Source organism: Electrona antarctica, assembly GCF_951216825.1.
Source record: "Electrona antarctica genome assembly, chromosome: 6".
Classification (NCBI taxonomy): domain Eukaryota; kingdom Metazoa; phylum Chordata; class Actinopteri; order Myctophiformes; family Myctophidae; genus Electrona; species Electrona antarctica.
In genome coordinates this window covers 8,246,887-8,264,321 of record NC_136811.1, presented here as the reverse complement: position 1 = coordinate 8,264,321, position 17,435 = coordinate 8,246,887, and the positions used below count along the sequence as shown (strand labels likewise).

Genomic DNA, 17,435 nt, shown 5'->3' with positions numbered 1-17,435 from the left:
ATAGACTGTTAATCCTAACTGTTAATCCTTAATTTCTACTGTTAATCAGTAGAAAACTTAGTTAAACATGCAGAGTGACACAGAGTAGGCATTAGGCCACTACTGTGTGTGTGTGTGTGTGTGTGTGTGTGTGTGTGTGTGTGTGTGTGTGTGTGTGTGTGTGTGTGTGTGTGTGTGTGTGTGTGTGTGTGTGTGTGTGTGTGTGTGTGTGTGTGTGTGTGTGTGTGTGTGTGTGCGTGTGCGTGTGCGCACGCACACGGACTAAGGGTAGACCATGATCTGTGAGTATGGAGTAGTAGTGTGAGGGAGGCGAGTTTTCTTTTTCTTTTTATGGTTTGTGTCAAATGAGTCAGCAGGAAGTAGAAGAGGCATTGGTGCAGCTTGTTACGCCTATTGCATAGAAACCAATGTCAAAGTGAAGCTGCTGTCACTTGTGCTTTGAGCATGATGGCTAGAGTCAACAATAACTCGAATGGATACAAAATCTTAGCAAGTTGATTGGAAAGAAGGTAAAAAAAAAAAGGGTAATTTTCTGTCTTCTTGAGTACAATCTATCTACATTTTACAAAAGCATTTTTATAGTTTTTAGAATTTATTTTAGATTTGCTTTATTATAATATAATAATATATATATTAAACATTTTACAAAAGCATTTTTTATAGTTTTTAGAATTTATTTTAGATTTGCTTCATTATAATATATATTTGTGGGGATTTTATTTGGATAGCACAGTGAAGATTGACATTTGATTGATTGATTGATTGATTGAAGAATTTATTAACAGTTTGCAGAATTACAGTACATTTCAAGCACAAACTCAATACAAAGGCTGTTAACTGTGAGTGGACGACCCAATTAAGCATTACACTTGATTCCAATAGGGTCCACCATGTTCAAATCATCAAAACATTTAGAGACGTACAAATAGACACTTCTATAGACAGAACAGGAATTCATCATAAAGGAGGTAAAAAGGGAAAAGAAACATATACAGTGAGGGGGAAAAAAGGGGTGGGCGGTGGGGGGGATTCACGTTCAGCAACGTTAATTTGTTTGTTTTCCTTGGAGGAGCTGCGTTGGGTCCCCAAGTCGGCTCCGTGGCCGTACCTTGAGTTGGCTGTGTGGCCGTGACCGTCTCTTGTGTTGTCCTTGCGTTGGGTCCCCAAGTCGGCTCAGTGGCCATACCTTGAGTTGGCTGTGTGGCCGCGACCGTCTCTTTGTTGTCCATGAAAAAGGGAGAGAGAGAGACTGCATCTGAAACTACTTTAGACCAAATGCTTTTTTCAGGTTGGACAGTGAACGAAGAGATAGTAGGTGGTAGAGAGACACCTTGTGTAAATTATTGTGCATTACAGTGCCGTGGATCAGAATAAAACATGTGGGGCAGCAGCTGTGGGAATATAACACATATAGTATGCAATCTTACAAAAAACTGTATAGTCAGGTAGAGGTAGTCCAAATAATTGCTTACAATTACACTTACTGATGACAATCTGATGTGTTGTTTAAATAATCAGAAGGTAATTGAAATGTATAAAATATTAAACTAGCAATGCTTGTCCAATAGGCTGACGTCTCTCTGAGTGATTCAACCAAATAGAATGAGCATTTAATTCAAAGAAATCAGTAAAAATAAAATACTAGCGGAATGTAGCCAAATCATTGGATTTTTAAAAATATTTTACTCCTAAATAAATACTCTTAAAATAATTAAGAATATTGCACGTGGTGCAGCTCTACGTAATTTTACGTTGCACGTATCGGCAGCCATGCTTCGCTATCATCAGACTGTTGCAATGGAACTCAACATAAAAGTACGTGTAGATGTATCCAAATGTGTGCTAAAATGGTTTATTACCAAAGTGCTTGCTATTATCATAGTTGTTTATACTAGCTGCATGCATTAATTATTGTATGTACTTAGTTTGACATAGTTTGCTACTTGCGAAACGAGTTATGGAGGATGACAACATATCATGTTAGCATGTTAGCAGCAAGCTCCTCTTTCTCGCTATACTGCTGAAATGTTATCGTTTATATAGTTTAGCTATATACTGTAGTTGCACTTTCTTTAGCTATGGCTCAAGATGAAATTGAAACCATATTGGTAAGTTTAGGTGTGCTATGCTATGCTATGCTATGCTATGCTATGCTATGCTATGCTAGGCTAGGCTAGTGGCAGCTATGCTATGCTGCCACTAGCCTTGCCGTTAAGGCACATTTATACTTCAAAAATATATGTGTACATCTCTGCGCTAGTTGGTATGTGGTCAGGCTTTAGGCCTATAGCTCAGGGAAGAGGATACCCCTGATCAAGGTACGGCCATGGAGCTGACTTGGGGACCCAACGCAGCTCCTCCAAGAAAACAAACAAATGAACGTAGCTGAACGTGAATCCCCCCCAACCGCCCACCCCCTTTTTTCCCTCACTGTATATGTTTCTTTTCCCTTTTTACCTCCTTTATGATGAATTCCTGTTCTGTCCTTTGTCTATATAGAAGTGTCTATTTGTACGTCTCTAAATGTTTTTGATGAATTGAACATTGTGGACCCTATTGGAAACAAGTGTAATGCTTAATTGGGTCGTCCACTCACAGTTAACAGCCTTTGTATTGAGTTTGTGCTTGAAATGTACTGTAATTCTGCAAACTGTTAATACATTTTTCAATCAATCAATCAAAAAAACCTTAGTCCTTTGTGGACACCAGCAGAGGCATGGCATTAAGCCTATGACAGTGCATTAATATACAAAACAAAAAACTTTTCATACTGAAGGTTCCAGTGCAATGCGGTGACAATCCTAATGGAATTCCTGGCGTGGTGGTGGATGGAAAGAACACATTTCCCCTGCCTCTGGTGAGTTTGCCACGGTTTCAATTACACAATCAACAAGCTCTTAAAAAATAAGTCTCTTGTGTATTTTAGTGTTAATCTTATTTGTTTACTAACTAGGCAGCCAATGCGTCGCTGACACTGACACTGACACTGACACTGACACCCTTTGATCAAGGCCAGGGATCTTTCAGGTATTAGGCATACCAGACTACTTCTTGTAATTATTCATTGTATCCATATATATATATATATTTATATATAAAGGTCATTTAACACTAATAGTTGTCCCTAAATGCATCCTCTGTTCATCTGTAGCTCAGTAAGACCATTCCAAGATGAAGACACTGCTATGGAGACTGACTGCTGCTCAGGTGATGCAGAGATGGCCATGGAAACTGACTAACCAGGTTGAGCATTTTGTCCATCATCATGTGCCTCTTTTGAACACCATAGAAACATGTCACATATACTGGTTTCTATAACCTTTTTTTCCCCTTGGAGGAGCCCCCACTTCTGAAAAGGCTGAGAGACCCCCACCACATGTTTTAACCGTTTAATTCTGGACAGGAACCTAATTTTGGTGTTTTAAGCATTATGTTATACTTTAGCTGTTGAAAAATAGAAGATCTACAAGCTCATAGCGCGGCACCGAGTGCCACGCTCCGAGCTTGTAGATCTGGGCTCTAAATCATGAAAATGTGTCGCAAATCTTTGAATATATATAGAACAGTGGTTCCCAAACTTTTTCGTGTCAAGGACCCCCAAATCAACATTTGTTAGGCCACGGACCCCCCATTTGAAAACATATGCCCTGCAGTGACCCCGATAAGGGAGGGTTTTTACGGTTCTAGCAGTGATTCCGAAACATATTAATTCCATGGACCCCCAGTTTCACACGCATTATGCTACGGACCCCCGATTTAATGTAATTTCTATCTCTTGGTACCCCAATTTATATAGTAAAACCACTGTAAATTTAACTCAGAGTGTACAAATGGAACTGTTAGGGTCCATTTGGTTCCATTTGTACACTCTCTGAGTTACAGACCAATAAGGGTCCATTTGGTTCCTAACTATCTCTAATTGAGCTAGGTACCCCCTGGAACTCCCTCAAGTACCCCTAGGCGTCCCCGGACCCCACTTTGGGAACCCATGATATAGAAGCGAACATTTTTAACTCAAATCTTTGCTTCTGTGGGGGTCCCTGCCTGGAACAACATATTTTCAGATGGGGGTCCGTGGCCAAATACAGATAATTCCGGGGGTCCTTGACATGAAATAGAAACATAGGTTTTTCAGAAAACTTTTAGGATTTAGAAGACTTATTTTATTTTAGAATCGGCCTCAGGTCTAAATGGGTTAAGCCCTATGCTTGTAGGATATAGCAAAAAAGCCATTCAAGGTCTTGTGAGCTTGTGGATTGCCAATTTTTGCAATTTTATGAAACTCTTTGAAACATACTTATTAGTAACAATGTTATTAGTATGCTTCACAGTGATGTTGCATAGTGTATGGGATTTAGCTATGAATTTTGTGCTGCATGTTTAAAATATTGCACCCCCCCCCCCCCCCCCCCCACCTGATCTTTGCCCATTTACCACCTAGGGCCCCGGACCGTAGATCGGGAAATAACTGAAGAACAATGCAATCGCATTATGTAATATTTGTTATTATGTAATATTTGCTCAATCTCTTTCGTTTAGGGAAACCGAGGTGTGCACTAAGGCATGAAGATTGACAAGCTCTGCATGGCATTATACTGACACCGTCATGAATGAATAACGCTACTGTGTAGGGTTCGATTGGTTTTATATTGGCTTTTTAACCTTTTTGTTATGAATAAAGCACCCTGATTTTGCAGCCGCCCTCTCCTATTTTCTTTGCCTTTTTTGAGTGCTCGGATTGCTCTTCTTCTTTCAACTCAACTTGTTAACTTATAGAATTGAAAATTGGCTAGATTTAAACAGTCATATCAATTTAATTCTCTATTGAAACATTGTTAAAGGTAGGGTATACAGTAAGTGACATTTTTTGGTTAAAACTAAAAATATTTTGTTAAAAGGTTAAATCACTATTGTCTGATGGTAATCATTGCTATAGTGTTTGTTCAATTAACAGAAAATAGCCAACATTCTGCTAGGTGACAACATTTCAGCCAATCAGGAGAGAGTAGCAATTTATCAGCTTAATGATTTAGTGTTCCAGTTCCAATTGTGTCTGCTCATTTCTTTGTGTCATCACTTACTGTACAACTTAAAAAATATATATATGTATCCTGACTGCGTTCACTATCCTGATTGGATAAAATTGGTATCCCAACCTGAAAATGCATTTTCCTTTTAATAAAAAGCTTTAGAGACAAGACTCCTGTTACCGAACAAACACTCTATAGCAGTGGTTCTCAACCTTTTTTCACCAAGTACCACCTCAGAAAATATTTGGCTCTCCGGGTACCACCATTACGACGTTAAAATACGTCAAACAAATACAGTAGCGTACACCTAACCTATCCCATCCTATTCACACAGGAGGGAGATTTGAACGGCACTATTTTGTGCTGGGAGCCTGGGACCTCAACACCGGCCTGGATGTCAACTCATTTCACTGGAGCAATAGTGCGCTGTAGGTCCGTCTGACTCTGAGATGTCCACCACTGCAGTTTTTACGTGCAGCAGCTGCTGCTCAGCTGCTGGTCAAAATATTATCCTTACACTTTTATAGTTCCATTTTAAGACATTTGCCACCGTTTAGTTTGTTGTGATCCGTGAACGCATCGTCTGCAGTGCTCGGCACAAAGCCAACAACAAAACTCCCCCCCCTACCCACCTTTGTCATGCTCAGGAAGATTTCTGGTACCACCAGAGGAGGTCCTTGGTAGTGGTACTAGTACCACAGGTTGAGAATCACTGCTCTATAGCAATGAGTATAGCCTGCTATCACAATATAGAGCATTTTAACACTGATTTGAACCAAAATCACTTGCCCTACCTTTAAATGTCAAAGTCGTACGATTAGTCACAGACGTTACCGCAGTGAAATTTGTTCTCCGCATTTGACCCATCTCTTGGAACGGTGAGCCGCAGCGTGCGGGAATCATTAGTTGATTTGACCCCCAATCCAACCCTTTGATGCTGAGTGCCAAGCAGGGTCCCATCTTTACAGTCTTTGGTATGACCCGGCCAGGGATCGAACCCCGACCTCCCAGTTTCAGGGCGGACACTCTAACCACAAGGCCACTGTCTATCGTCATCCCCACCAGATAAAGTTGTAGTGTAGTGTAGAGTGTGATTTCTAAGCCCAACTAATGACTAATGATTGGTGCAAGAGCTCCATCTACAGGCGTACTTCCATCAAAGGTTCATTGGTCCTCATTCACAAAGGAGAAATACGCCGAGTGTAACGGAAGCGTAACGGAAGCGTAAACAGATGCGGGAAATTCCGTCCGATCACGCAACGTTGTTTTGCCGTGCAATTCAAAGAGCGGTGTGTACCACAGGTACGCAGGTGTATGTTGTGAGGTACGCAGGTGAATGCGAGCGGGTGCCAAATGATCGGAAAATCAGCGGATAACTTCATTTGCATTGATCCACGCCCCATTTCACACCATAAAAGGCGTCAAGCATGACTCAGCAGACAGCAGTAAAAAAAACAAAAAAGAACTATAGGCCTTACAGCTCAAACGAAATAGAGGTCCTCCTGACGGAATGCAACAAAATAATGACATTTTCCAGTATAGTGGTTTCACAAATGAAAATAAAAATGATTGCTGGAAAGAAATTAGGCTATACTGCCGCGGTCAGTCAGTGCTGTGCAGATATATCATGAATATAGCCCTCTATTAATTTCATAATTCCACAGGACCACAAACAAGTTTTTGCACCATTGTATAAAGTATACCACTATAGACCATACAAACTGTACAAACTGACACTCAATCCATCAAAGGACAGGAAATTAAAAGAAAATGATCTGACCATGTCAAGCGCCGGAGCGACGACCACCACCTGCAGTCTCTTTTTTTACATCCATATACCATTACATTTGTGCGTGATTCTTTATATTGTCTATAGCCTACCATTAAACTATATAAATCATTTTCCCAAGCTTACAAAACGGTGAACGCTGCTCTGCACCGCTACAGCAATGGCAAGCTGACTTACCGTATAAAATGCAGCTTGGCCATTTATTTATTTAAGTTCGGGACCAAGGCAGCAAGCTAGCCTATACTTGGCAATTATATTATAAAGCCTTTTCTTTTCTATTGAACAATTGCTCACTCACACCTTTGCAGAGGTAAAACATATATCCGATATTTTTATCAGAGCTACATTGATTCATGCGGGGAATAGATTCATATCATCTCACTGTCATCTGTCTGAATGCCATGTGGAGAATGGATTTGTTCTGATCATGGACACGTAGGCATAGGCCTATAGCTATTTAAATTTTCAACCATATACGGCGGGTAGCCTCCTCTTTGTCAGATCTAAGTGCAGGTTCATTTCATGATGTCGTCATATTAAAATGATTCACGGGACATTTGGCACCAAACTTGATTGATCTCATGATGAGATCAATGTAGTAGCCTACAGCCTAGCTATAAGTTCCCCATATTATAATTAATTAAGGTGCACTGGCTTAAAACTATGACTGGCCGAATTGCACGCGCTGATGCAATAATGTGGACTTCTATATTTGTATAGGGCTAATTAGCCCTCGTGACTGCTGTCTGTCTGTCAGACCGGCATGTCTGTGAACCATAGAAATAATCTGTTCTGTCCGGGCCAGGCTCGCCGTTATATTCATTTTCCAATGTGAATTTCACCCAGATTGGACTGTCCACACACACACACCGACAGTGTGACTCAAAGGAGCTCCGTAACAAAACAATTTCAATAGGCCTACTGCAGGCATTACTACACTAAACAACGTTGGATTCGTACAGTGCAGAATGCAGATAAGTGTATGTTCTTATAATAATTGTGAGTTTGTTTTTTAACATGCAGCGCGAGTCCGCGAGAGCCGATCTACAAGCTCACAACGCGTTGCACTGCGAGTAGAAAGCTGTCAAGTGAGCAGCGCAATCGCGCATGCTAGAAATATCCTAATAAATAAATAAAAAGGTGTCGGGCTTGCAGGGGCAGTTTCTGTATGGGACTCAAGGCTAACCTGCCTCTAGAATGCTTGCATTTAGGCATACAAGTGATACTTGGCTTTTATATAAGCTATCTTTTTTTTAATGTGCTGACCAATGTTGACACATGCCTACATATTATATCTGAGGTTTGGGGACTTTTAATTGAGTCAGCATGAAGACCAAAGCCTTCTGAATAAATCTACGCAAGCAGTACACGACCCTCTGAGGTGGCGCAGCTTTTAGCGGAGATTCCGACCATCCGACGTCACCGTCAAGTTCACGTTGAAGTTCATGAATTCCCACGTAATGTGGGAATGCACGTAAATGCCTGTCCGCTCACGCTCCGCTCACGTTACGTAACGGTATGAGCGTAAACGCCGTTGTGAATGAGGACCATAATGTGTACCGCAGTTAACCCATTTTGACCTGAGATCAGATTCTAAAAATGTCTTCTACATCCTGACAGTTTTCTGAAAAAGCTATGTTTCGTCGTTCTTCGATTTTTCAAAAACAGCAGACCTACAAGCTCGTATGAGCTTGTAGATCTGCTATTTTTCAATAGCTAAAGTATAACATAATGCTAACACCAAAACCGTAATAAATTGCAATAGTAATCGTGGTTGGTTGTTTTTATGACCTTAGGGTCTTCCAAATAACATATTAAAAATGGTGAATGAAATAATTAGTGGATCATGGTAATTTCAGGGGTTGAAATTTGGGGTACCAATACAAGCAGGCAAAACATTTCTAAATGTCATTATGCTTTAAGCAGCGTGTGGCGTGTCAAACTAGGGGGTTTTCATGATTCTGGATCCATTGCAAGCATTAGTTTTACACGGAGAAACACTCCTTGGGTTCTATAAAAAATATGAAAAGTGTAGAGGAGTTGGCCTCATTAGGCCCACTGGCAGAGCCTGGCCCAGGTGAACGGAGTTGGCCTCATTAGGCCCACTGGCAGAGCCTGACCAGAGCCTTTTGTGGTGGTTCTGGAGAACCGTGGGTCCGACCGACTGCACTGCACTCCCTGTGGGGGTGTGGAGCGCGTGTGTCGAATGTGAAGTCGGTGGGTCAAACGGTCCTCGAGTTACGTGCATTACAACCGTACGCAGAGACGTGGCGCATTTAGGATTGCATATTTCACAGTGTGTAGTAAAGTATACATAATATAAATAGCGTATATACACTACAGGTCTCTAGCATTGACAAGCCGCCTATGATCGCTACTCCACCCATAGATCCTATTAGAAAACTATTTTATGGAACAGCACAATCTGTAAAATTGTAATGTGTGTGACTTTCTGTGTTGTGGTCAAATCCAACTTATTTGTTGTGGGTGTGTATGTGTATGTGAGTGGGGTGGGGTGGGGGTGGTATGTTGTCCCTCCCTGCCTCTCATTCCCCTGAGTTCTGACACCAATCCAATTATGCTGTGGCCTTTTGTAACTGTGCTTGCGTGTGTGCGTGCGTGCGCGCGGAAGACTGCAACGCTGTGCCTGGACAGTGGACACCCACCTCGCCACTTCTGCCCACTGGCCCTGCCCTGGGCTGCCCACAGGATGCCATCCCCCGCTTTGATGCCCTGACACACACACACACACACACACACACACACACACACACACACACACACACACACACACACACACACACACACACACACACACACACACAGTGAGGATGTCCTCAGGAGATCCTATGATGTTTTTTAAGGCTTCAAGGCTCCATGGGTTTAGTCTTGTCTGGAGGGTCCTGTTGTTATTAAAGGACCAATCGGGCGATCAGATCTCTGTGCTGTCAGATGAGAACAGATTGCCTGCCAACGAGAGAGAGACAAATGGGCTTCAGGGACAGGAAGTATAAACCCAAATTATGAACATTGGTTAAAATTAGGTCTGTGCTGGAATCTAACTTCCCCAAACACAAAAACCAAACGTGTGCAAAATGAAAGAGAATATACTGTTCATATTAACTGTTTTTTACTATTTAAAAGAAAACCTTTTAAAATAGTTAAAATAGCCGATCTACAGGTTCACAACGTGCCGGTGTAGATCGGCTAGTTGAACTTTTTTTTAAAGGTTTTTTGGGCAAATAAGTTTAGAGATAAGGGACAAGATAGGGCCCACAATAGGCCAGTCAATCCATGATATACTTTTTTTTACTTTTATATGATTCTTAGGGTCATCCAAATAAAATAATAAAATAGATTATTATATAAATTGTGGATCATGGTAAATTCAGGGGTTGTAAGTTGGGGTACCATTGAAAACCTACAGGCAAAAACAAGTAGCATGTGACATGTCAAACTAGGGGTTATCCATGATTCTGAATCAATTGTAAGCATTGGTTTTGCATGAAAAACACTCCTTCGGCCTAAAACCTCATCACAAAATGTGATGAGGTCATCACATTTGGGCAACAATTTAGCCCAATCATATGGGTTCTCTTTCCTGATTGGATGAAAATGCAAATGGTTACCCACCTTAAAATGGATGTTGTGTTTACTAAAGAGCACTAACAGACGGGCAGATACTGTTTCTGAACAAACAATCTTCTCTTTTATTTAAAAAGTCTGGTAAAGAAAACATTAGCAGATATTGTAACCCTATAAACCAGTTCATGTTGGGTCAGTGTACAGATATAACTACACTTTGCTGTTTCATAGCTTTGCTTAAAACACTTAGGCCGCTATCATTCATTGAAAAATTAGGATCTAATTCACGCCAGTGTCATGTATACGAACGCGTTGGCTTTGCTTCAGTAACCCCACAGGAGTCCCGGTTTATTATAAGAACAACAGACAGTAGATAGAACAGCTTAGGCTACAACATGTGTGTGTGTATCTGGCGTGACCGCTCAACCACACTTGACTTCATACAACACTGGCTCTAGTCAATGACGTCAGAGCATTCCTATTGGTTGCAAGGTCTGTCCTTCAACATACCTTGACAGCCAGCATTTTTTTAATTTGAGCTCTTATTTTGAAAAGCCGCCATTTCCGGTCCATGTGCAGTAGTCTTAACCTAGGAAACTACACGGAGCGGACAGGCCTTGTTTACCATCTGAAGCCAGACTGGAGCTCTGCAGAGCTCCAGATCGTCATATCTGTGCCGTCACAGAAACGCTGTTTTGACCAAAATGCCATCTGGGACAAGGAATAGGAGATACAGGCGATTGAAAGAAATGGATAGAATGGATTATTATGGCGACGACGATCTAAGATGGGCGATCCAGTGCTGTGCTAACAACACAGCTAGCTAACCGGCTAACATGAGTAGCATTATGGCTCGAGCAATCGAACGCGCCATAAAAGCGCAATTGCCGAAGGCCGTCGGCAATGGCGTTAAGCGTCAGTATCAAAATTAGGCTTCAATTGACTTTAATAGTCGGCAATGGCGCTGAAAGTATTAATTACTGACTCAACCCTCCGCAAGGGAGTTATAACAAACAGGTCTGGTAATTGTGATTTAACACACACCAATTGTAACATTTACATTACTCAAACATACATAGATTCGACGTTGCAATAATGCCCGCAAACAATCACTTGATTTTGGCCATTTTATTACTATTATCTCATAACACACTCACACACGTACAAACATACTTCTACTAAACTTGTGTACAGTATAAAGCCTTATTTGCCTTGTCTGGCCTGTGTTTAGATCTAGTTCAATAGCATTGATTGTCCTTAAATCTGATCATTACAAGGTTATCAGAGACTGTGGCACTTAGTGGCGTTTAGGTAATAACTGAAAACACAAAAGAAACACAAAATACATACTATTAATTCACAGATATAGCGACCGCATAAACGCATCATTATGACTGAATTTAGAGCATTTAACGAACATATAACACATAATAATAACACATTACCAGAACTTACTTAAACGCGTCATCCCGCCTGTTACATTTTACTGAATGGAAGGAAAGAACACATTCTACACATCCTGCTCTGTGCTACGCTCGCCTCTTTCTCTGTCATCTGACACTTCCTGCCCCTCTGTCCCATACTATGTCCTAGTACGACCTTGCATTCCATAGTATAACACATTTTACCCCCCAATTAACTGTATTAATATCTACATCCCTGAGACATACTGTAATTGGTTGATAAGAGGATCTCTGTTCTTATATAACACAGAGTATTTAGGCTGTATAGGCAGTGAACTTCTTAATAGCACCAACATCTGTACATAAATGAAGTTACAAATATAAGCTGGGTCGGCACTTAATATTATAATGATCCCACTCACGGAATAAACTCGACAGTCAGCGAGACATGCTCGCCCATGCCCACACATGAGTCATTACTACTATGATTCTCATGATCTTCGAGGAGCATCTAAGCCTTCCCAAAGTGGGGTCCAGGGACCCCCAGGGGTCCTTGAGGGAGTTCCAGGGGGTCCCCAGCTAAATGATAGTTTGGAACCAGATGGACCCTTATGGGTCTGTAACTCTGAGAGTGTACAAGCAGTGGTGGAAAGTAACTAAGTACTTGTACTTAAGTACAATTTTGAGTATTTCCAATGTCCAGTACTTTTACTTCTATACTCCACTACATCTCAGAGCCAAAAAATGTACTTTTACTCCACTACAGTTATTTGAAAACTTTAGTTACTAGTTGGAGATTTAAATTTTGATTAGAAAACATACATTAACCACTTCAACCCCATACATTTCGGCCATTTGAAAATAGCCGATCTACAAGCTTCCATTTGTATACACTTTCAGAGTTAAGAGATATTATAATATAAATTGGGGGTCCCATGAGATAGAAATTACATTAAATGGGGGGTCTGACTCTGTAGTTGCGAACGAAGTGAGCACTAACTATAGAAGCTGGCCAAAACTGTGTGTGTGTGTGTATCACGCTGTAACACCACCTGCCCGCCACCAGAGGGCAACTGAAATTGGTGTGTGTGTGTGTGTGTGTGCGTGCGTGTGTGTGTGTGTGTGTGTGTGTGTGTGTGTGTGTGTCAGACTGCCAATACAGCTTTGTTCGCTTCCCGCGTTTACGCGTCTTACTTGTGTAGACTAATATGCATGTCAAACTGGGGGGTCCTTGAAATTAAACAGGTGGAGAATCACTGCTAGAGCCGTCCGTATACAAATCTTCTCTTATGGGGGTCCCTGGGATATATAGAATCACTGCTAGAGCCGTCCGTATACAAATCTTCTCTTATGGGGGTCCCTGGGATATATAGAATCACTGCTAGAGCCGTCCGTATACAAATCTTCTCTTATGGGGGTCCCTGGGATATATAGAATCACTGCTAGAGCCGTCCGTATACAAATCTTCTCTTATGGGGGTCCCTGGGATATATAGAATCACTGCTAGAGCCGTCCGTATACAAATCTTCTCTTATGGGGGTCCCTGGGATATATAGAATCACTGCTAGAGCCGTCCGTATACAAATCTTCTCTTATGGGGGTCCCTGGGATATATAGAATCACTGCTAGAGCCGTCCGTATACAAATCTTCTCTTATGGGGGTCCCTGGGATATATAGAATCACTGCTAGAGCCGTCCGTATACAAATCTTCTCTTATGGGGGTCCCTGGGATATATAGAATCACTGCTAGAGCCGTCCGTATACAAATCTTCTCTTATGGGGGTCCCTGGGATATCAAATCTTCTCTTATGGGGGTCCCTGGGATATCAAATCTTCTCTTATGGGGGTCCCTGGGATATCAAATCTTCTCTTATGGGGGTCCCTGGGATATCAAATCTTCTCTTATGGGGGTCCCTGGGATATCAAATCTTCTCTTATGGGGGTCCCTGGGATATCAAATCTTCTCTTATGGGGGTCCCTGGGATATCAAATCTTCTCTTATGGGGGTCCCTGGGATATCAAATCTTCTCTTATGGGGGTCCCTGGGATATCAAATCTTCTCTTATGGGGGTCCCTGGGATATCAAATCTTCTCTTATGGGGGTCCCTGGGATATCTTTTCCAAATGGGGGTCTGCGGGCTAATTAGTGAACCACTGATCTAGACCAGTGTTGTTTTTGGCAGCAAATTTTGATTTTAGTTTTAGTCATAAGTCTCTTCAATAGTTTTCATTCAGTTTCAGTCACATTTTAATCACCTGGAATGTTTTAGTGTTAGTCTAGTTTTAGTCGACTAAATATCATAACATTTTAGTCGACTAAATCTACAGTTGATTTAGTCGACTAAAATGTATTTTGGCGGGCCTCGATGCAGTTGTGATGACTGATTTTACACTTGCTGAAAATAGCAGATCTACAAGCTCACAACGCGTCGCGCTGCGACGCGTTGTGAGCTTGTAGATCTGCTATTTTCAGCATGCAACCAAGTGTAAAATTACTTATACTGGATCTCTTGTCCACTAGTCCCTTCCTGTGTTTCAATATTTTTATTAAGCAGAAAAAAAAGACATGGACAATACATGAACTTATGACACATGGGCACAACATACGAACCCCCTTCTGTAACAGTTTTTTTAAACACTTTGAGGTTCTCTGGGGGTTTAAATCAAGATCTATAAGACATTCATGAGATCAACCATAATCCCAAATGGGTTGACAGTACAAACTAGTCCCTTCGTAACATTTTAGTCTAGTTTTTATTTGTTGACGAAATTGTCAGTATATTTAGTCTTAGTTTTAGTCATCGTAGCTTAGTTTTCATCTAGTTTCCATTTACAGTAGTTTTGTCAATGGAAAAAAGGTAGTCGACGAACATTTTTCGTCTTAGTTTTAGTCGACGAAAACAACACTCTTGTAGACGACGGCTGGGTGGTGTACAGTATGTCCTCGGATGACTGTATATGCATGCATTCCCATGCCTATACTCCTCGCAGCTGTTGCTCTAAATAGGCTGTATCCCTCTCCGTCAAATGTACCTTGTCACATTCAGTCATTCAGAGCAGCGGTTTGCGTCTCCTAATGGCCCGTGCACGATGACACTCATAGATTATGTCCAGCCCAATCATCCAATCATCCCCAGGGTCATATATAGCTCACTGTACATCTACAGATAAGAGATATACAACATGTAAACATGTTGCCCCCCCGCGGGCACCGCGCTGGTAGAATAAAAGAAAATGAAAAACTGATATCACAAATATCTGAAAGAGGCAAAACCACTAAAGAAAAGGCCTTAACATAAAGATAGGTTCAGTCAAACGACTCGCGAATAGATTTAACCAATATTTATTATAGAATCAGAAGTGTGCATATAATATATTATCTTGGCATTCGGCTCTGCTGCAGTTTTCTCCCTGCTCGGCACAATCAAACGCCATCATTAAACATAAAGAGCAGGCAGATAGATATACAATATCAACCCCCCATTGGGGAACATGCATAACAGAGCCCACCGGTGGTGCTGGGGTGGCGGTGGGTCCAAACGTCACATAACAACCAGGAACCATGTGCAGAAGGAAGGCAGGAAGAAGCTTGCAGTCTAGGTGACCTTAAATACCCCGCCCAATTGGTCAGCTGACACATCATGTGACACATCAGTGTATGACATGTGGGTCTTACAAACACTGTACAGTATACTCTCCCACAATGCAGCATATTAATCCCTCGAATACATGTATGTCCCTCGAATACATGTATGTCCCTTGAGCATAGCATGAACCCGCTCGAGTATATCTGACTGAGCTATACGTATCATTGTTTAGAGGTGTTTTAAAGGAAGACGCTGATTTTTGCCAGCCTCAGCTCCACGGGCAGGGCATTCCAAAGCGTGCAGGTGCCCGGACTGCACCCACTTTCACGAGAGCCTTATCCGAGGATTTATGAAGGCAACGTCCTGGTTCATAGGGGGGCAGCAGGGATTTGTAGCTGGGGGCCATTCCCTGGCTGCAGGGCTTTAAAGGTTATTAGTAAAATCTTAAAATCTATTCTATATGTTAATAGTCCGGAAGCTGAGTTCTGTACCAGTCGGAGGCGGGAAATATAAGGAGTTATAGAAGTCCAAACGTGATGACATGAAAGCGTGAATTACCTTTTCAAGGTCTGCTGACAATACCGAGGGAAGTAGGGGTGCTGGGAGCTCTTCCGCCTGAGTAGTAGAGGGGGGGAAGAATATAGAAACAGTTGAGTATCATCGGCATAGTAGTGATAACATAGATTGTGAGCAGAGATGGCAGTGCCAAGAGATTTAACAGGGAGAAGAGGAGGGGGCCAAGTACAGATCCCTGTGGGACCCCAGTTGGGAGGATTCGGGGGGGATGAAAGCAAACCTTTCCAAGAAACCTGGTAGGACCAGTCTGTTAGGTATAGGAGAACCACTTTAGTTGCCGTCCCTGCGATGCCTATAGATCAGCTATGCTAGGGTGTCTAGGAGCAGCTGGTGGTTCACTGTGTCAAATGCTGCTGATAGGTCTAGAAGAGGAATCAGGACTGCAGAGTGGGAGGCAGCCTGGGCAGCAGCTAGTGCTTCTGTGACTGAATTTATTTAAACTAGACCTGTACACGCCCGTTGGCCACCGGCCTACTTGAGAGCGATGCAACTTGGGAACCTAATAATACCCATTTTTAACTATCTGTCTGTGTCCCACATGGAGATCTCTGTATTTGTCTGTCTGTCTGTGCGTGAAGAGTGCAAACTGACTGTGAAAAGTGGAGTGGTTAAGTAATCAAGAAATGTGGAACGCACTGGACCACACTGACGATAGTTCACGAAGCCCTCTCCTCTCTCTATTACCGTCAAACAGTCATAGAAGACGACACACATCTCCTCCCTTTCATCCTCTCTCATATCTCTCTCCATCTCCTTGTCTCCCTTTTCGTCTGTGAAAGCAGGAAGTAAATAAGCCCCGAGAACCATGACGCAATGCGCGCATCATATACTGTAGCAGTGGTGTCCCCCAGGATGGACCATCCATCATATACTGTAGCAGTGGTGTCCCCCAGGATGGACCATCATATACTGTAGCAGTGGTGTGTCCCCCAGGATGGACCATCATATACTGTAGCAGTGGTGTGTCCCCCAGGATGGACCATCATATACTGTAGCAGTGGTGTGTCCCCCAGGATGGACCATCATATACTGTAGCAGTGGTGTCCCCCAGGATGGACCATCATATACTGTAGCAGTGGTGTCCCCCAGGATGGACCATCATATACTGTAGCAGTGGTGTGTCCCCCAGGATGGACCATCATATACTGTAGCAGTGGTGTCCCCCAGGATGGACCATCATATACTGTAGCAGTGGTGTCCCCCAGGATGGACCATCATATACTGTAGCAGTGGTGTGTCCCCCAGGATGGACCATCATATACTGTAGCAGTGGTGTCCCCCAGGATGGACCATCATATACTGTAGCAGTGGTGTCCCCCAGGATGGACCATCATATACTGTAGCAGTGGTGTCCCCCAGGATGGACCATCATATACTGTAGCAGTGGTGTCCCCCAGGATGGACCATCATATACTGTAGCAGCGGTGTCCCCCAGGATGGACCATCATATACTGTAGCAGTGGT

At 42.4% G+C, this 17,435-nt stretch overlaps 1 long non-coding RNA gene across 1 annotated transcript; it reads left to right on the top strand.

The window, feature by feature from the left end:
- Nucleotides 1–453: 453 nt before the first annotated feature.
- On the top strand, nucleotides 454–3,244 carry LOC306924193. The gene is made up of 4 exons (XR_013790138.1): nucleotides 454–509; nucleotides 2,777–2,857; nucleotides 2,954–3,027; nucleotides 3,152–3,244. It is a non-coding gene; the product is annotated as an uncharacterized lncRNA (long non-coding RNA).
- Nucleotides 3,245–17,435: the final 14,191 nt, after the last annotated feature.